This window comes from Lycorma delicatula, chromosome 5 (assembly GCF_047948215.1).
Source record: "Lycorma delicatula isolate Av1 chromosome 5, ASM4794821v1, whole genome shotgun sequence".
Taxonomy (NCBI): domain Eukaryota; kingdom Metazoa; phylum Arthropoda; class Insecta; order Hemiptera; family Fulgoridae; genus Lycorma; species Lycorma delicatula.
Window position 1 is genome coordinate 169822580 of NC_134459.1, and position 22909 is coordinate 169845488.

Here is a 22909-nt window from a genome sequence, read left to right on the forward strand (position 1 = left end):
AGCCCCCCCCCCACACACACACCAAAAACATAATTTCATAAAAACTTATTGAAGAGTACCTTTTTTTTTCCTGTTTAGCCTCCGGTAATTACCTTTCAGATAATACTTCAGGGATGATATGTATGAGTGTAAATGAAGTGTAGTCTTGTACAGTCTCAGTTTGAGTATTCCTGAAATGTGTGGTTAATTGAAACCCAACCACTAAAGAACACCGGTATCCATGATCTAGTATTCAGATCCGTGTAAAAATAACTGACTTTATTAGGACTTGTCGCTGTTTACTAGGACTTATCATAGAGTATCAGATATTTTTATTCCACAGGAGAAAGTATAGCTTATTAAACAATTTATTGATATCATCATCTATGATCTGTCCAATAAAAACTCACCTGAGAACCATAGACAATTTCAACAATGATTACATAGTTCAAATTAATAAAATTTTAAAATAGTTAATTTTTTTAATAAATAAACATTAAATTCAACATAATATATGCAATGAAAACAATATAAAAACTTTCTCATAATAAAGGACAAGTAAAGAATACATAGCCTACTCATTCATATTCACTAAAAAAAAAAACTTTGTTTCTACATAATTGTAATATTATGCATAGTAATTATGGATAAAATTATAAATATATAAAAAACAAACAATAATTCATTCAGTTGAGAAATACTGCTGATTTATTTTTATTGAGAAAATGAAAAGACTATTTTTGCCCTCTTTATGTAACAAACACTTTGTTTATTGATTTTTACAACAAATATTTTCAAGCCAAGAGCAAAAGAGTAGTATTTGAAATAAAGAATGAAGTTATACTCATATATAAAACACATTTATTCACTTAAATTAGAAATACTTCTGATCTATTTATTGTTACTGTTGAGAAAATAAATATATAATTAATAATATTTTTCTGCCTTTGTTAAGAAACTACTCTTTTTTACTTCAACTAAAAATTGATATTAAGATAATCTTGATTAGTGCTAAAAAAAAATTGTATTCCATGAGTTAGCTAGTTTGACTTAATTACTTGTATTTTCAAGTCTGGGCTTAAAAAAATTTGTTTTCTTCAAGTGATTTTATTTATACATAGCAAAGGTTTCTCTGATCCATGATGTCCACTGCTGGAAAAAAGAGTAAGCAGAAGTTATAATTATTTTAAAACTGATGATTGAAACAGTATGTGTTGAAACTAATCATAAGCTTACATTTCAGTATGAATCTATAAAACTTTGATAGCCAGGTGATGTGATAAAATATTCAGTGATCCTTCCATCATCCTCCTTATTAAAGCTGCAAACAGTATTGTCTGTATAATATTGAATTATGATATGGGAAATCACTTTCTCTTCCAAATGCAATTGGAAGAGACCTTATATGCATAGCCTGAGGATGTTTTATAGAACACTCGACTATAATAATATTTTAATACTGTATACTGGGAAAGAAGTACTAGATATAAGTACAACAATTATTTGGAAGAACTGTTTAATAACGAAGGAAAAAATCATGATGAGATAATGAATAAAATAAGCAAAGGGTGACCCAACAGAGGAAGATTATGAAGATAGATGGAAGAGGAAACTGGGTGCAGAAAAGCACTAACTGTAACAATCTGCTAAAAGTAAGTAAATACTGCATATAAGGTTAGAGGTGTGTGTATATTACATTGTAAATGGTGAGTAGGTTTAGAGTACATTGTTCTTATACTGTGTATAATAATGTGTTACAGGGTATTTAATGTTTATACAGTTGTTCAGGGGCTGATACAAAAGTTATAGTCTAAATAAATTAATGAAAAAACTGATTTCACAAAAAAATACATAATTTTTAACTAAGAAAATACTAAACACTGATTATTATTTAGACTATTTTATGAAGAAAAAAACATACTGTAGTGTCTGAATCATTTTTCTTTTCTTTCTCCTCAATTTCAGCTGAAATGACATAAATGAATACATAAGTTATACATGTCATTTCAGCAAATTATAAACATTCTCTTGGAGCAAAAACTTTAAGCCATAACCAATTTTTTCTTTTTTAAAGTTATTTGTGTATGTAATTGTGATTATATTTATGAATGTGCAATCAGCTAAAAAGATAAAAAATAAAAAGATATTCATTTATTAAAAAATAATAATATCCGCCTATAACTAGACAGAACTGTTTTTTGTAACTCAACACAATACCTTGGCTTACAAGAAAGGACCTTTTTATGCTTCTTACAATTTTAAATAAATGATCAAACCATTTAAAAAATCTTCCCACCTATTTGTTTAAAATACAGTTAAAAGACTCTCTTTTACAGAAACATCATTACCCTTAACTTTCTGCATCCTGTTCAATAGGTATATAAATATGAGTTAAAAAGTGGAGCACATGAGAAGGCAATTGTTTCGAAAAACCACAATGCAACTCACCGCCATGGATTGGAGTCCGGTAGAAGAGCCCAGCAAAGAACCAGCATGAAGGGCAGCCATAAAAGAAGAAGAAGAAGCTCTAAAACTCTCCTAACCAACTACCCACCTTCCTTTAAAAATTACAATTTACTTCAACCAGCACATGCGACTCCCTCTGCAGAAGAGAGCGCATTCCTTCCTCCAAAAACTAGGGCGCCGGTAGGCATATTCCTGCTAGCCCGAAAGGCGCTAGCACCAAAAAGACTTCGGCGAACGGACTGAAGGGGAATCATGCCGGGAGTACATGACCAAAAAAAAAAAGCTTAGTCTCTTACGATCAGTCCCGGTAAATAATTTTCACGCTGGTCCATACGATAAGAACGCAAATCATCAAATCCGGTCCATAAATAAAACATGAAAAATTTATAACCGCCACTAAATAACCAATAACCCGCCCGATAAAAGACACAGCAGCAGGGGACTTTGTCCAGGTTCTGCGATCTGTAGGGAGAAATAATTAACTCCCGCTACCCTTGCGTTCCGTTCCGTTCCAAGGGAATTATTGAGTGGAGCATGTGAGCAGTTGAACTGCATGGAGCGCATCAGTGCATCGGCGGCTGTCGCGGGTTTGTGGGTGGCTGCTGTCTTACGTTCAACATTGGTTGGAAGTAAGCACAGTAACATTAATTTTTATTACAAGTATCAAACTTTTTCATAATTAATTATTCTGCTTGATTGTTTGTATTTTATGCGAAGTTATTTTTATTTAAAAGCTTTTAACGAGTTTAAGTGTTAGGTTAGATTAAGTATTTTAGTCACATGAATTCACTTCTGCCTGAATATATATTGTTGTAATTGTTTACTGTAATGTGACAGTACTTTTAATTGAAAATGCAAAATTTGCCTTTTATGATGTACATTTGCAAACAGCTCATAAAAAACCCAATTAATAACTTTTCGAAAGTATGAGCCCGTCTTGCAGATTACATGCCGTCATAAATATTCTATTACAATATTTTTCTTGCTTGATTTTTGAATGTTAGATTAATGCTTGCTACGTTTTTAAATACCTTTTTGAAGGTATTATTTGACGGATGAATAATTTTTACTTATGTAAAATAAAACTGATAAAATATATAATCGAAACTATAAATAAAAGATAACCTGCACAATTATTATTACTTTTATTTGACAACTGAATTTTTATTGATTGATTAATGGATTTTCCCTGCATTTTTATTTGGTTTAATTAATTTATTAACATTGCTGTAGGTTTTTAATTTTTTTTTTTAATTATTGGTATTAAAAGTACGGAATTCTGCAAATTTCTATACCACCGATTTTAAATCACTAGGTTATATTAATTGTGTTAATCCCTGAGGTAATGACTGGTGAATGTTATTTAAATGATTCAGTGATACAAGACTTAGTGTATGGAGAAATGTATATGTGTACAGGTTGTTAAATCACATAGTATGTGTAAGAAGTTATAACACTATTGTTTACAGTACAGAATTATCAGTACAACACTGTTGTTGTTTTTTTCAGTTCTGAAACTATTTCTGATTGTTTTAAAAGAATATGCTTAAGTGTGAAATTTGTTATGTTCCTTTTAAAATGTGACTAGAGATACACTTTACTTCCAGAAATTATCATTATTAATTTTTAAGTTTGCTGGGAATCTGCATGAAAATTGTTAACTTTGTGTATAATCTGTCACAATTTTTTTGAGATTACTTTTGATGTTCAGTATTTAAATGTAACAAAAAGGATTAAATTAACCGACAAATAAGAAAAAATTGTTTTAAAAATTAATACAAATGAATTGACTGTAGAACATGCAAGTTATCGTATTCTTACTTTGTTAATTCAAATATATTATGGCTATAGTGTACCTGATACCATAACCAAATTATTATAAGCAATCTAACATGAGTTATAAATCTCTCCTGAAAAATTGTTATAAACTGGTGCTTCTTGAGATTCAGGTGTTTTATATATGTAACATACATAATGAAGAATATAATATAATATAATTATAAACCCACATATGTGCTCCTATCTGTCAAGAAAAAATTACATTGCATCATGTGTCTATTTTTCAGTGGAGGAATATCTTTAAAAAAATAATAAATTGCCTTTATGTCGGGTGCAATTATATGACAGTTTGATTTCATAATATGAATTATTTTACTATTTTTTTTCTATTTTCATGAGCCTCTGATTTTGTCTAAATGAAGTAAAATGTTTTTAGTGTAACTGATTTATTTTTTTAATGTGGCTGTAAAGAACAAAAAACATTCACCAGTTTGGGTATTGATCTAGGGAGACATTTAATGAGTTGGGTATTGATCAGAGTTGTACTTTATGTTTGTAATTTTTGCTTTAGAAATTTAAAAAAAAATTGTGGTATTGTTGGAGACTTTGAACAAATGAAATATTAAAAAACAAATTAAATTTGTTTTTTATAGTGTTAACGTACTCTTTACTATTTGTTAGTCACTTATTTTTTTTTATCCATTTTTATGTCATTGGACAGTCATCTAAATCCTGCACCAAAATATTCATCATATTATATTAATCATGATATTTATGCAGATAATTACAGTTTTAGTAAAATTGTTATTACTGGTTAAATTTATATTTTACTAATAATAGAGCTTAGTCTTAATGAAAAAGGATAGCAAGAGATGGTAAAAATGTGTAACATGGTTTATACCATTGAGATGTAGTCTGACGATAGTGTTAAAATAACCATAACTCCAATCCCCAAAAAGCATGCTCAAGCAAGATCACAGGAGATTTATTTTAATTTGACATTCAGCAAAGATATTTTTTAAGAATTCTGAACAGTAATAAAATAAAAAGTAACAGTTAATAATAATGATAATAATACATAAAATAATTAAACAAATGGTTACAGAAAAACTCAATGGATTCAGGGAAGAGGTACAAGGAATGTGATGAGAAAACTATGATGAAAGATATATAAAAAGTGGTGAAGAAATAAGTTTATATTATATAAATGTGGAATAAGTTTTTGATTCAATCAAATTGAATAAGCTAATGGAATTATTTAAAAGCCAAAGACTATATTTGAATGACAAGATTAATTATCTAATTCATTTTTGATCCCTTCCTGAATCAGAAAAAGCTGCAGAAATAAAGGATGCACTAACTGAATAATTTGACCTAGAAGATGAGCAATGCAAAGGATACCTATATCTCTGACTTTGTTGTGTTTAAGTTTATGATAAAAACTGTTTCTGTAGAGAATGAAGATGTCATCATTTTTGGCAGAAAAATAAATAATATTAAGGTTGCAGATAACATGATGTCTTTAGATGATTCAAAGGATATTCTGCTTATGATTTCATAATTAGACGCTATAGCAGAATTGATGTGGTATGATGTAGTAATAAAAGTTAAGAACATAAGTAATGAAGAGAGGTTATAATAAATTGGTGGATGTCTATAGAAAAGGATGAATTGAATAAAAAAGACAGTACAGGTATTTAAGAAGCAAAGTAATGGAAGATGGCAAAGAAATAAGAACAGAACACCAATGGTTATGGAAGAATGAAAAGTAAATAAACGGTTACTGTGCAGGTTGGAATGATGTTTTTAGTGGATTGTTATGTTTGGAATATACTTCTGTAAATGTTAACAAAAGGGAAGAAAACTTTTGTAATTTGTCAGGATTTTAATAATTAAAATGCTTTTAAAAATAATTATTAACTTAATAAATAATTATTATCAAAATTTAACTTGCGTATGGTATTTTTTAAATGAAATGGGTTTTACATTGTTATTTCTTTTATATAGCTTTTAAACAAACACACCCAAGGGATGCAGAAGTTGTCAGTATTAGAAGAACAAAATACATTACAATAACATTTTTAAATGATCATAATACTGTATTTTAAAAAAAATTTGAAAAACTGATCTCTGGAAAGAGAACAGAGTCTAGCTCTTTGCCTTCTGAATACTCATCAACTGTATATATATATATATATATATATACTTTTTTAAAAAAGTTATTGGTAGAAGATAATTCACTAACTATAACTGAATACATTATGTATGAACGTATAACATCAAAATAATATAAAAGTTTAAACTTAACATTTTTTAATTCAGAAACTAATTTAAAGGCAATTCTATTCAATTTAAATTATTGCTTCTATTAGCTGTCACTGGGATAATAGGGTATATTATGACAAGGTTAGTATGTTTTATTAGGATATGGAAATGAGAAATTGTATTATAATTGTAACCTACTTTTAATGGTATTTTTAATAAAGACAAACTTTTACAAAAATATTGTCGTATAAAAATATAATTCATTATGCAGGGAAAAGTTGAAAAAATGTACATATAAATGTAAATAAACGTTTTTGTAAGATGATAATAATGTGTGTACAAAAAAAATATGTATATTACTTGTGTTTACTAGATTATATAAAAAAATATTCAATATATGAAATATAATTTTATATAAAACAGAAGTAAAGATTATAGCTTGATAAAAAATAAGTAACTTTTATGTTTACTTTTGTCACATGCTTTTATAGAAAAGCAAATATTTGTTATTATAGTACTTGCAGAATGCTATTTCTTTATAAAGTTGCAGTTCCTGCATTGAAAATAAAAGAAGTCCCTTTATGAGATTCTTTTAGTGATGAAATTATTTGTGACATCAGATAGCAGATCATCGTAAATTGTTGCTGACAAACTGTTATTGAAAGTGGCCGACCAGTTACCCTTTTTAATTGAAGATCCTTCTTCAAGTATGGAATAGTTATTTGCTATCTGAATTGCAAGATGTGTGTCTGTAAAGGACACACATCTTTGTACAGGTGTTTCAAAAAGGATCCAACCCCTTTGTTTGACAACGTGAATTTATTACAAAAATATAAATGTTAATAAATACTTATATAACAATATTCAAATTACCTTTAATAACTTTACAATAGATATTCAAAATGATTTCCTGTGATCCCGATGCACGTTCTTACACGTTTCATAACATTTGCAGCCACTTTTCGTAATGTTTGCTCACTAATGTTTGAAATATCACTTTCAATATTAGCCTTCAATGTGTCAAGTATATGAGGATTGTTTTTAAAACCTACATTTTTTAAATACCCCCAAAGGAAAAAGTCTACTGATGTAATATCTGGGAATTTTGATATCAAACGATGACCAAAAATTCCCGCAACATATCCAGCGTTTCATTAGCAGAATGACACGTTGCGTTATTCTGCTGGAACCAGCATTCTTGTTTGTGTAAATCTAACATGGCAGTAAACTGTTCGATTAAATTGCAATAAACCACATCATCTACAGATTTGCCAAAAAAAGAAAAAGAGATCCTATTACACGTCGCCAGGAGATGTGTCACCAAACACTAATTTTATTTGCGTATAACGGTCGTTCATGAAAGTCATGAAGATTTTCAGTGCTCTATGTTTGGCAGTGTTGGCTGTTATTGTAGTCATACGAGTGAAACCATTCCTTGTTGCTGAAATAAATACGATCCAAAATTTCAATACCATTATTATCAACAAGAGAATGAAACCGACGACAGTACTGTAAACGTTTTATGTGGTCTACTTCTTCACTTCCTGAACGACATTGATGCGATAAGCATGCAATTGTAATTTTTTAGTAGCCCTGAAAGCTGTAGATAGTGAAAGCCCAGCCTGTGAAGATAACTTTCTGAGCGAGTCAAACATTCTTTACATCCCCAGAACTTGCACCTTAACAGTGGTGATTAACTACCTGTGCTTTTCCGATCATGTACACTTCCAATCTCATGGAATTTATTAATCAAACGCGATATTGGGAAATTTCATCTGAAACTCGCCTTTCACTCATTCGTAAGATTTAAAAAAATTACATATTTAACACAATAGAGATGAATTTATTATACTGGTAAAACACTATTGCATAAGGACATTTCAACTGTTACAAGCTGCTAACTTTGTGTACAGTGTTACTAACTGACATGTAGGGAGAAATAAAATTTACCTGGGCATGACTTCTACCTTCTTAATCATAGGGTTGTGTACTTTTTGAAACACCCGTATTATACATAATCCGTGAATTCAATAATTGTGTGTGCAAATAAAAACCAGTACAAATATTGACATTGACGGCAAGACCTTGACGGCCTGCTATTAGTGTCCTGGCAAAAAATTTCACTTCGGCGGTGGTGGCGGCGGCTGAAGCCGCCATTCCTAGAGGCACTGACCGGGAACTTATATCTGGTTGGTGGTCTCAGAATCTGACAGCAATGAAGCAGTCTGTGAACCGACTCAGAAGGACTGCGCAACGAGAGGGTGATCCTGATCGGCGTGCGGTCCTAACTGCAAATTACCGCAGAGCGAGGGTTAGGTAGTTTCATAGCATTAGGTACTTTCCTCCAAGCTTAATTCCTGGTGCTCCTTCGTTCAGGAGCAAGGGAATAGAGACCCTTGGGGCTTTGTGTATACATCCCTTGGACATAAGCATAGGAAAGATGTCCTCTTGTCAGCCTTATCAACCCACGAGGGTGTGGTAATTGATAAGGACCGCGTCCTTAACATTTTGCTTAAAGATTTGCTCCCGGATGACATTATGGTGGGTGAAGTTTCATACCACCGGCGTGTCAGGCGGCAAGTTGCGATTTTTGAGGCCAACTTATAATCTTCTGAGATCGCTGAGATGGAAGTGCGCCAGGTGATCTGTAGTATGGCACGGCACAAGACCCCCGGATAGATATGATTGTATCAGAGTGGAACTCCTCGTCCGAGCGCTTCCAGTAGTCCATTGTCCTCTAACTAGAATATATAATAGGTTGCTCTTCGCCGGCCACTTTCCGTCGTGTTGGAGCGTGGAAACTTGGTGTTGTTGTTCAAAGACGGTGACAAAGATCCTACTGTTAGTTCTTCTTACCGTCCAATAACGTTCTTGCCCGTGATCGGCAAGGTTTTTGAGAAGGTCCTATATTTATGTATTAAGTTAGATCGACCACTGATCATTTGCTAATGGACAACCAGTATGGTTTCCAACCGGGCAAGAGCACTGATGATGCCATACTAAAGGTGGTGGATATAGCTTTCTCTAGTCCACGTGTAAATATGCATTAGAAATTTTTCTAAACATATTCGGGGCATTTAAAAATGTATGTTTTTAACTGCCCCAGGAGGACCATAAGTGGGATAATCCTAGGGACCAGCGGTTCTATCTCTCGCTCAATTGATGAGATGATTCAGCGCATCAACAGTGGACCTCCCCTTCACAAATCCAAACTGCCTATGGGAGAGTCCACCATTCGCCTCAACCTCCGACCACAGTCTGTCCACAAGTAGCCTCTCGTATAATTTTCCGGCAGTGTTCGACAGGCTAATAAGGCGATATACTACCTCATCTTGATTCTCGTCTAGTTTTTTGGTATTAAGACCACTCTGATTTCCTTTCAGCAGTTAGGGAATTGAGCACCTTCCGTGGTGTAATTTATTGCATCCAATATGTGCCATGGGTACCATTTGATCATCATCTTTACTATCGCCCTGGGTACCTAATGCGGACCGGGGTTCTTGTTTGGATGTAGCTTGGCAGCAGCAATGTTAAGCTTATCTAGTGTGAACCTAGAACTAAGTTCAGTCTTCATTTTCCTCCATTCCGTTTCAACAGGGAAATCTCTGAAACTACTATACGCGCATTCTCACCAAATATAGGCGCGGCTGATCGCCCAAATCTATCCATAACCGCTTTACAGGCAGTACCCCAAGGGTCCACATCTAATTCGGTTATTAGTTGCTCCTCCTAGCAGCAAGCGTAGCTGCCCTCTTGTCAGCAATGTCAGACAACCACCAAAACACCCGTCGTTTACCCGAATCCTTTTGTGCTCCTTCCCGGCGACAATCTTCACTTAATGCCTCGGACAATCTTTCTGCCGTTATTGGAGTAGTCGAGTCAATCCTTCCAGCAACACTATCTACTACTGTTTTTAACTGCCTCTCCCCAAGCCTCCAGCGTGGGATATGTCTGATTTCAGGCTGTACATTTTCCACATGGAACGTTACAGCGAGATGGTCTGTGGCTTGCTCCTACTGCCGTACCCTCCAGTCTCACATAGTAACAGCAATTCCTTCAGAGATGGCTGTAATGTCCACTTTACCTCTGCCAAAGTAAGTGTGGGTGTATTCCCTATTACACACCACGAATCCAGTAGCCCAAACATTGCTGCCAATGCATACCCTCGTGCAGAACAAATCCTTCACCTACCTCACAACTCTCTGCGTTGAAATCACCTGTCAAGATGATAGGTTTTCGATAGTCTTCGAGTTCATAGATAAATTCGCCGAATCTTTCATCATCGGAATTAGGTGATATATAACCCACAATCAACACACGGTCCGTTAACGCAGTGGCTACGAACCCATTTACTCTCTTCAGACGGATTTGCGCATAACGGCTGGACACACTTAGAATTGCAGAGTCTGCACGACGGTCTGCGTCCCACGTATGTGCGGCCACTCTACGCATATTAGGCTCCACCACCACTAGAAAGTCTACATCCTCATCTATGACCATTCGCCACATTAGGTCATGCGCCAAGGGGCTTCTGTTGGCATTAATCTGCCCCACGATCTCTTAACACCGTTTTTAATCCTTCAGTGCCACCGTGCACTTAGCCCTTATACAGAGTTCTTCGTTCGTACTCTTACCTAAGGACAGAACCTCTCCTGCCGCATCCCTCGTAACGGACTGTTTTATCGTGCGCAGTAGATCTGCGTACGTCCTGCCAAAAGATTTCACAACCAGAATATTACTATCTTCGGCAGCTGGCGTAGCCAGTTTGGCTTCCCTTAAGTTCTCTACTGTGGGTTTTACAGCCACCAGCAGGACTATCATTTTTATTTTGTTAATTTTACCATTCATAATATAAACCAACAGTCTCCGAACTGCCGTACCCAGCTTGCTCAGGCAACACTACGTAAGCGATGCCAATGCTTCTAAAATCTTCCTCAGCGACGTCAGTATTGTGAGAATTGTCTTTCCCTTTTGTAGCGTCAAAGAAGACTTTGTATTTTCCTTTCAAGACACTTGAATCACTTTTTCCAAGATGCTAGATTCCTCTTTGATTATGTCTCCTGATTTGAGTTCTGTAGCCTGTGCATCCGCTGAGATAGATTCCTACCGTTTCTCAAGTTCCTTGAATTGACAGTTATCGTCCTCTGCCTTCGACACACTTGGTACCAGCATCACATGCTATGTACAGATTACTTATCAAATACTGTCGGGTTTTTCTGGGTTTGCCCAGGTGCCCAGAGGACATCGTTTGAGAGAATCATTATGTAGAACCATTCACCCATCAGTAAGATAATTTCCACCTTAGGTTACACTTGCGTTTCGTAAGGTATCGCAGTACCAACGATGTTGTTATGTGTAAGATGTTGTTATGTTAAGGGTATATGTTGTAATTTTTGCAGTGAATGCATATAGTTCAGCAGCTCAGAACCATGATGCAGGGGATGAGGAAAATCACTATCGTCGACTGCAACCCAATAATGACAACATTCAGGCTGTTAATGACCTTGTGGAAGGTGACTGGTGCATAGTAGTTGGTGAAATTGCAACAGAATTGGGATTAAGTATTGGGAGTGTACATACAATGTTGTCTGACACTCTTGGATGCAGAAAGAAGACAATGAGGTGGGTTTTACGTCTTCTCACTGAGTACAGAGAAATTTCCGGAAAGATATTTGTCAGCAGCTTCTGAATTGCTTGAGGAAGAAGAAGAGGCATTTCTGTGTCTGTGTATTGTGACCTACAAGAAAATGTGGGTCCACCACTACATCTCGGAAAGCAAGAAGAAGTACGGAGTGGTGGAAACATTGGGAAAGGCTACTGATCAAGACCAAGAAATGCTTGTCAACTGGAAAAGATTTCCAGTTGAATCTGCTTATAGATTTCCTGCAGAAACGAAGGATGGTAAATGCAACATACTATTGCCACTTGTTGAATCATAGCTGCTTATCGCAACAAACATCGCTGGAAACCAATTCACAATGTCCTCTTTCTCCACGATAATGCACAAACACATACAGCAGCTCAGATTCATAATAAAATTGCTAAAATTGATTGGACACCTCTTGAACAATTGCTGTAAACTTGTCACAATGTGATTCCAGATATCTGGTTTGTTGAACGAAGCTTCAGGAGAAAGATTTGAAGACAATATCACAGTCAAATGCTATGTGCGCAATTGATTAGTGGGGCAACCATATTGTTTTTATGATGAGAGGATCAAGAAGCTACCTATCCAGTGGAGAAAATGTATTTCTGTTGAAGGAAACTCTGTAGAAAAATAAGATAATATTTTGTAGTTTTATTTAATAGAAAACTATATAAACAAATTACAGTTTATATTTTAATGACCCTCAAACATAAGAGCTCTCTGTGCAGCATTAGAAGCACACAAATGGCCTGTTGATATTTTGTACTGAATAGAACAATCAATCTCAACAAAAAGTTGGGATGAAGCATAACTTTTAGTTCTGCTGGTAGTTTCACATTGAGTGTTCAAATTACACGGAATTGCAGTCTAACAATTTTTTTTTTTTTTTTTGAGCATGAGTTTCAAGCTCTGTACCAATGAAAGTAACAATTTTGCTGACAGGATTAAATGAATAATGCTTGTGCTCATGGTAAAGACAACTGTACATCACTACACAAATCAAAACTTTATAAGTTTTTCCTAGAGAATGACATAACCTCAACCAGTTTTTGAAACATCTCAAGTCCTTTTTGAAACATACAGTGAGTGCTAGGATTTAATTCATAATGTGGAAAAAACAGGAAATTTGTCTATACTTTTATAATACAATGTATTCATTATTTTTTAATGTGCTTTAACTTTGTAACATTTCTGGTAACAGTTTTAACAGTTATTCACATTTGCTACTGTGGTCTAAGAGACAACTTCTTCTCTCTCTGCTGTTGGAGTTTACTGGTTTATTCATTTGTTAGATTGGCATGAATGAAAATAAAATAGCTATATAGAAGCGTCTGAACTATGTTTGTAGAAAGAGTACATAGATTTGAATATAGATATCATGAATGACATTTGTCTCCTAAATGTTGATACAAATCAATTTAACTGATTAATTTGCTTCAGTTCTCAATGAAAAACAAAAGTATAATAAAAAAGCATTCTTCTTTTTCCAAAGACTATGTACATTAGCCTGTTCTAGGATCCAATGCTTTCTTCTCATCGACCCCTTCCAAGCTACAAGGGTCAATAAATGTTAGCTTTAGTTCTTAATGTGAAAGATTAGTAATTCCACATCTCTAAAGATTTGTATATACTGGCACCTCAACAGATGTTCTCGTCAATTTTATCTGTAAGTTTTCACTATTATTTCCTTAAATGATTCCAATACATGATTCTTTCCTTGAAAGTGAAACATGTACACATATCTTAGCAATTTAAAGAAAAAACCTTACATTTAAATGTAGAAGACTCAAAAAAAAAATACAATAACCACCTGTAAAATGTGCAAAATCAGTACGTTAAAAAAATAATAAAAAATTTTACCTCCGAAATGAATTGCTTACAATAAGTGAAAAATGTAATAAAAGTGAGACTATTTTCTAATTTTCACTCATGACAGCATTCAGCAACTTTAAGTGATTCAAGACAAGTTTTCAGTAACTTACAATAGTGAACAATGTAAAATGATGCTGTAAAACACAAAATGCTATTTAAGCTAAATAAGTTTTCCAAATAAATTTATGCCAAAGTCTCACACAGCAATTAAAAAAGACGATATTTGCCATTATACTTGAAATTGTTTTCTTATTAAAAAATATGTCTTCTAGCAACATTTAAACATATTTTACACTACATTGAATTTTTATTATAAATACGTCTTATCTACCTTTTAAAAATGTAAACAATAAAATTTTCTATTAAATTGGTGATAATAGAGAATAAATAATTTATCCAATTTTGTTATGTGTAATAAAAAATTCCTTAACAGAACTTTAAAAAAAAAAGACACAACAAATTACTTCTTATCTCTAAATCTTGTGATTCGGTCAGCAGCTTAAAACATTACTTGAAAAAAAATCATCTAAGAATATGATATGCTTTTTGTTTAATGGTTTAAATGGTTCTGCTCATGCAATTATAGAGGTACCTAAATAAATTTATGTCTAACCTTCCTTTTTTTTGAAGTCTGACAGAATAAGTATCAGACCGAAACTTTAATACCTCATTTTTCGACCCCACAGGAGGGGGAGACCCAATCCTATATCAACACTTATTCTGATTATTTGGACATCCAGAAGTATATATTTTAATCCTTCCAGGATTCGGATTAATCTCCCACATTAAATTAATTTCATTTTGTTCTTGTTTATTTTCATGCGGTAGTTCTTGTGCAGGACATTATTCATGGATTCATTGTTTCTTCTAAATCTTTTTAAGACTTGGCTAGAATTACTCTGTATCATCAGAAAATCATAGCATCTTTACCTTTTCACCTTGCACTGTTACTCCAGATTTAAATTGTTCTTTAACATCATTAACTGCAAGTTCTTTGAAAGATTAAAAAAGTAACGGGGATAGGGAACATCCATGTCAGACTCCCGTTTTTATTATGGGTTCTTTCTTATGTTCTTCAATATTACTGTTGCTGTTTGGTTCCTGTAAATATTAGCAACTGTTCTTCTATCTCTACACTTACCCTAAGTTTTTTAAAATGCTGAACATTTTATTCCAGTCTACGTTATCAAATGCCTTTTCTAAGCCTATAAATGCCATGTATGTTGGTTTGCTTTTCTTTAATCTTCTTTCTACTATTAATCTGAGCGCTAAAATTCCTTCCCTTGTCCCTATGCTTTTTCTGAAACCAAATTGGTCTTCTGCTAACAACTTCTTCCACTCTCCTCTCAATTCTTCTGTACAGAATTCTATTTCAAGATGCATGCGTAGTTAAGTTAATTGTTCTATATTCTTCACATTTATCTGCTCCTGTTTTCTTTGGTATCGTAACACTCTTTTTGAAGTCTGACAGAACTTCCCCTTTTCATAAATATTACGCACCAGTTTGTATAATCTATCTATCACTTCTTTATGTGCACTGCATAGTAATTCTGCGAAGTGCAAAATCAGTTTACCTCAAATTGGAGACTACTGCAAGAACAAGATCTCATAATCCTGGGCTTGTATACAGTGTTATAGTGTAAACTTCATACAGGATCAGTGAATGGTACATTACCAGGCCAGACTCATCTTAAGTTTAGAGATCAACCTTTGAGCATGAATGTGAACAGCATCAGAGTCATGTTATTCTCAGAACTAAGATTATGTTTTCAGTCTATGATCAACAAATCAAGTCTGTCAGCAAGTGGTTTGAGAACAAGGAGTACAGGTGCTCCTTTATGACACAGTTCATCATCAATCAGTTGATTGATCAACTTTTTAAGTTATCTACATATGAGGGACATTCAATAATTAACGAGACAAATTGATGTAGAGAAAAAAAATAGTTCATAAAAAATAGTCAAGTTAGCAACCTTGGGAACAATTTAATCAGCTGTTTGATCATAATTAATCTAAACATAAAATCTTTTGTTGATTTCAGAACGTCAGCTTCGCTTGAAACATGTACGCTGGAAAAGCAACATTCACTGATAATATTTCTGTTATCAGAATGTAAGATTTTTGATATGAAACTAGCAGAAATTTACTCAAGAATGTTGAAACAGTATGGTGAAAAGTATTTAAACTGCAGTAAGGTGTATAAGTTGGTGGAATAGTTTAATTTGGACAGAACAAGTGTGACTGATCTCCATCGCTCTGGAAGAACAGTTGAAGTTTCAACTACCACGCTGCAAAATTGCATAAATAATCATATTCTCAAAGACAAGAGAGTCAACATTTCCCAAATTGCTAGTTTGTGTAATATCAGTGTTGGAACTGTGCATTCAATCATTTATGATATGCTGCATTATCACAAAACATGTTTGAGATGGTTCCAAGACAGTTTACTCAAGTCGATAAAGACACTTGGATTTGCATTTGTTCTGAGCTCAAAGAATGATTTGAACCAGAAGATAATGACTTCCTAGATTGTTTAATAACCTGGGATGAAATGTGGATACACCATTTTGAGCCCAAATCCAAATGGCAACATCTTGAGTGGAAACATCCAGATTCATCAACCAAAAAAATTCAAAACTCATGCGTCAACCAGTTTAGTGATGATAATCTTCTGGGACTCACAAGGCCCAAATTTTAATGATTATTTATAAGAACAATGTACCATGAACAGTGAGTGCTATTCTAAAATGCTCCAACAGGAAGTAAGACCTATGATAAGGCAAAAACGTCAGGGTGCTCTCTCAAAAGGTATGGGTCATCTCTTGCATGACAATATGCACTCCCACATTGCTCAGACAATGGAAGAAACGCTCAAAAAGTTGGGTTGGGAGGTGTTGCCACATCCTCTGCAGCCCAGACCTTGACCCATCTGGTTTTCTTTTTGTTCAGTCTGCTCAAAGACTTTTTACATGGCAAGAGGTTTGACGACAATGAAGCGGTCCAAAAAACAGAACACGAATGGTTCAAAGAGCAAGATAAAAACCTCTGCGCTGCGGGAATTAGCTCACAGAATGATGGGGCAAATGTTCAAATGTTGCTAGAAACTATGTTGAAAAGTAGGGTAAATTTCATTATCACTGAATAAATTGTTTTTTCTCTACATCAGTTTTTCTCAATTACTGAATGTCCCTTGTAGATTTTAAAATGTAAACATAATACACAAAAATATAATATACTACCAAATATAATTTTGTGATGATGAAAAAACCAGAAATTATTGGTTTAGACAATACATAAACATGATGTGCCTTTTTACTAATTACTTTACCTTATTTATTACTATGCTTACATCTTTCATAAAAAGAAAAGAAAAAGTAATTATTAGGCTGACAACATTTCATTTTGCCTCATTAATGTGATTCCTCTATCTGAACTTGAGACATAAATTTTTATATAAAAATAACAAAATGACGGACAGAGGGAGAATGAAGGAGAAATTGCCATTTTTCTCAAAGGATATTTTTTGTTTAGTTTTATAAGTAGAAACCAAAAAAGTGTAGCCAGCCCACCATTTTAAAAAGATACAATTTTTTTTGTATTATAGATATTTGGTTATTTTATATATAATATATATATATATATATATATATATATAATGGTATTTTATAAAATATATATATTTGGTTACTTATATTTCATAACATACATGTTATGTTACAAAATTTAAGTTGTATTGTCAACAGTTTATCAACTTTAGTTGATCAATTCATTGTCAACGATGAACTGTATCATAAAGGAGTACCAGTATCCTTGCACCATCTGCTTTCAAGTCACTTGCTGACAGAGTTGAACATAGACTTAAAACAAAATGTGAGTTTTGAGAATGACATGTTTGTGCCAGAAATGTACTCAGTATGGAAATATTATTTTTATTTGACTTTAAAAAAAAAATAAAAAAATAAATATATATAAAACCCAAATCTAAAATTCAGTCTTTTTTAATGTTGTTAAAAAATTTTAATTTACAAAAATCACAAATAGGAGGAGGAATAATGCAAAGAATTGCACACACTAAAAAAGCAATTTTCTCTTTTTTCCAGTAACTAATTACAACTGCATAAGATATATTATTAAAAAAAAAATAAAAATCTGAAAGTATGCTCTTTCTTCTTTAAGTAAAACTTAAGTTAAAAAAAAAAAATATTATGGATTATATCAGATCTAAAAGAGTATATTATGTAATGGGTGTATAATGTGGTGTATATGCAATACTGTAAGTTCTCATGTACATGTAAGAAATGCATCAAGACATTTTGTCACACCATGGAACCAAATTCTAAATATCCTATTATAGATAATGTCATTTGTAAAAACAGCCAATGTGCAATTCTTTAGACATCATCATCATTATCATTACCATCATAGTATTGACAAGCAAGAACAGCTTCAAAATAAATAAAAAATAATGAAGTCATTTAGTGCCAAGTCTGTGCTATAAAGGGACAATCTGTTTCCAGTCAAATAATGTGAAGAGTTCAACTCAAGCAGCATATATGGCCAAGCGTTATTATACAGAATACAACACAATAACTAAGCATTCTTCACCTTTTTTTTGGATCACAAGTTACAATTACTTTAAAGTCTCACAACAGGGTGTATAATTTATTGTTGAGCCCATGGCAAGAAATCAACTAGAAGTATTCCCTTTCTCTCCCAAAGAAATCATTCTGAATGATTTTCTAGATTAAGACTGCTTGCTTGAATTTGAACTGCTGTACTGATTTCAGAATAATGTGTGACATCTGTGTCTCATCTCCAGTAATAACATACTTTAATAATCATTACTTTCATTTCTATATCATCATCAGAAAAGTCAAGGCATTGTTAAGTTTAGGTGCTCCTTGAAGAGCACTTTCAGCATCTTGGATGAGCATAACTTTTTATATTTGCAATGAAAAATAGATAACTTTGTAATTTCAATGGTTCTTCAATTGTCTTTACATTTAAAACAAACAAAGCAAACTTTGTATGTTTGTGTAAGCAAAAAATGCTTCTGTAGAAAGCCAATACATGAAGCAGCTCAGCACGCATGTATGTACTGACAACCGAAGCACTATAGGAGTATATATGGAACACATTCTTCTGAAATAATCCTTCTGTAGGTAAAATTTTACTTTCCTTCATCCCCTTTTCACAATTCTTGATCCATTCTACAAACCTTTGAAATGTTAATTGATTCCCCAGCTCCCCATGAGCTGATTTAGAGGCACATAACCTTTTTCATCGGGAAGGATTATAAAAAACAAAAATTAGTGACCAAAATGTCAATGAGGTGAAGTCAGGCCTCATATTATATTTCACTTAATACATTACTTTCTAAAATACAATAATTCATATAAAAATCACAAAACAGAATACTAACAAACTAAAATTATTGTATGTTATTGTTTAAATTATATGTATTTTAATAAAAAACAATTAAAAAAGAAAAAAAAGCTGATCTAACCTGTGCAACTATAAAGTTATTCTTTTCTTCAAGGAGAAGCTTATAAACATTGATGAAATCCAAGTAATGTTTAGGAGTGACATAATTCTTTCTTCTAAACTTTGTTAGAAAATCTGCAGTATATTTCACAGTGGTTTTATGAACATGAACAACATGTTGAATTACACTAGGCCTCAGGTTCTCTTTTATTTTTTTCTCCTTTTAAAGTGAAATAAAATTATAATGTATTTAATCAAACATAGTTATAATTAGTTAGTAAAAATAATTTCCTATTTTTTTAAGAAGTTAAAAATTACATTAGTATAAATCATTGAGTTATTGTAGATGTGTATTGTAATTAATATTTTTATATAAAATGTGATAATAACCATTATAAAATCAAATTCTCCTATCGAGTAGGCAATCACAGTAAATACTGCCTCTACTCAGTATAAGAGTAAAGACAGTCAATATTTCTTAAGGCTGTGATCATGAAAAACATCTGAAGTATACCAGGTACTAGTGATAAAAATTCCTTTATCTGAGAACAATGAAGTTTATGGGTTCTGATCAAGAAATTAAATTACCATCTTTCTCACTACCTAATCCTTTCTCTTATCCTTAATACGTTCTCCTCATATAGGTCTGATTTTTTTTAAAGGTAAACAAATAAAAGGCAAAATTATTATCATCGTCTGATAAATAGGGAAAAGAAACTTTTTTCTCTCTTTGCTTGTAGTAGTATGTACTACAAAACAATTTCATTTTTTACTTTTGTACATTTTATTTAAAATTTTTAAACAACTGCTTTCATTTATTTTTTATTTACTACAAGTTAAGGGTTAAGGGATTATAAAACAAAATATTGCAACAAAGAAACAAAATATTTTGTTTTCTTAAACAGAATTGAAGTTCTCTTAAACCATTAAATGCAATTAAAAATCAGATTGATCGATCAAGTTTGATCGATCGTAACACAAAAAAGAAAACAATAATGAGAAAAAATGTGTTCTTACATAGACCAAATCAATGACACAATAGAATAAATAAAAATAAATTAGATCGCCTGATGTGACAGATTTAGAAGAATTTTTTAACATACTCTTAAATGTTGATCATTTTGCAATACCATATGATACAGTACTGGGATATTCCATTTTACTCCCATTGACATACACATTCACTGTGTTAACTCTCTGGGCAGAGTTTAATTCTGAAGACCTTAGTCTGTCTGCGTTCAATGCAGAGTTTTATACATATGCCACCAACTGTACTAAAAGGATTTTTTCTATAAAACCCATTTATGGATCCTTTTATCAACAAAAATAGTGTAATAGTGGTTATGTTAGTATTATTCACCTTTCATTCTTTAATAACCATAAGGAAAAACAAATTTTATACTGCCCATGATCTCTTTTTTATGATTTAATTTTTTTTAAATGCAATGACTGTATTACAAAATATGAAATAAATATTATTTAAATACCTGCAGTGAATGCAGCTAATCTTGTAAGACTTAACTTGCCACTTCCACCAGAACCTATAATTAGCACATGGCCACGATCAATTCGCAGAGTTCTATGTATTCTAGTCAAATGTTCTAATGCATCATCAAACAAAACCAAAGACATTTTTTGGTAACGCTGATTATATTCTTCTAATATCTTTTCAACAAAAAATCAGAATTAAAAATTAAAAAATTTAACAATACAAACTATATTAGAGATATGAACAGATATAAGAGCAATATAAACAGGTAAATATATCTGTATGTATTGCATATGCCAAGGATGCATATAAAGCATGTGATGGTTTTCAGTTATCCCAGAAATGTCATATGCTGTTTCAGAACAGGTATGATAAACATCACTCAATATATTACATATACAATCAATATATTATATCTATATATGAATAAAAGATATAAATCTTTAAAAAAAAAGATACAAATCTGTAGCATGGTTTCCATTGTTTTTTCTTTATATACCCATTGATTAGATTTTTCATTTATGAGCATTCCTTCTAATCATTATCCCCATATATCCCTCAAAAAGGTTGCTTTTAGGTTAGTTACATAGATTTTACATTTTATAATTAATATTTATTTGAATAATTTGAATAATAAGATTTGAATAATTTGAAGTTTGCTGAATTGGTCTTAATAAAATTAATAATTTTAATTATTTCCTTTAATGAATCTGGTAGGGTTTGGACAGTAGGATTTGTCTGTCAACACAACAATGACCTTTACAATCCTGTAAATTGGACCTTTACAGGATGACACAGAGTAAACTGAGGAGTACACCGTGTAATAATACTGAATATGGTTTTATAAAGAGTATAGATAAAAAAATCTTTTTTGGAAACCACAAGTTGTTACTGGTAAAGTGAAACCAGATAAAAAGCATCATTAACCACATCCAGCACTTTACAGTGGTAATACTCTTCTTGGGCAAATGAAAGGCTCAGAAGGATATATCAATGGATATTGAGAAAGCTAGACCTGAAATTTAAGAAAGAAAATTATTATGATTGTCAACATAGCAGTGGTCCCTGAAAAATATCTAGTGGAGTGATTGAGTCCCAGGAGGTCCTGTGGGCACCTTTCAAACTATACCAATTCATATGGAGAAAAGTGACTTGCATGTCAGTTAAAACAAAGATATGTCTGGAATAGGTGTTTACAAAATTTGATGTTAGTGGTATGTTTACCTAAATAGGAAGAAGAATGATGTTTTCACCATAAAGGTCACCTTTAGTACCCCAAATATTTTTGCTAAGGAAAATCTTAGACCTCCTAGATAAACAATATGGAGATCTAAAGATGTCTGAACATAGAGTTGTTGAATCCAACAAGAGCTCACCTGAGTCAAATTATTAGTATCGGATGATGATCAATAAAAAAATATTTTATTTCATTTTAAAAAAATAATTGCAGTAATTTTATAATTGTTTTGAAAAGGAACATGATTTATATCAATAAACAGCTGACTTTACAGTAGTTTCTGTAGAATGGTTTATAACTGCTGCATCAAAGACTACATACAGTCACCTAAAATAAGGATCAGCTGAAGGTTTAGTTCCCTACTAAATAAAGGTGATTACATAATTCTTTTTTACCCACCAGAAGAGGTAAATTAATTTGTTATTTAATACTACTTGTTCCAGTCTTTCTTATGGCTCTAGTGAAAATAAAGCAACTAAAATATAAGAGACGCCAGAAGATTTAAATTCCCTGAAAGTAATGATACTCACTGTATAGCCAGTTCTTGTGATGAACAGAGTGAAGGTGTTACATGTAGAACTGAACATCTCCAATATTTTGGTACGCTTGGCATGCCAATATGTAACAAATCAGAATATGTTGTTCCAATGTGTTTAGCTCAATGAAAAAGCCAACACAAAACCACATTATT

At 32.5% G+C, this 22909-nt stretch overlaps 1 protein-coding gene across 2 annotated transcripts in view; it reads right to left on the minus strand.

Moving 5' to 3' along the window:
* Positions 1-735: 735 nt before the first annotated feature.
* The window catches only part of LOC142324586 (dynein axonemal heavy chain 10-like), a 50225-nt gene continuing 28051 nt past the window's right edge, over positions 736-22909 (minus strand). For both annotated transcript variants that reach the window (XM_075365432.1, XM_075365431.1), the window contains 3 exons: positions 20980-21157; positions 19515-19712; positions 736-1131 (listed from right to left, as the gene is read on the minus strand). The gene's annotated coding sequence lies outside the window, so the exon portion shown is untranslated. The remainder of the gene's footprint in view (positions 1132-19514; positions 19713-20979; positions 21158-22909) is intronic.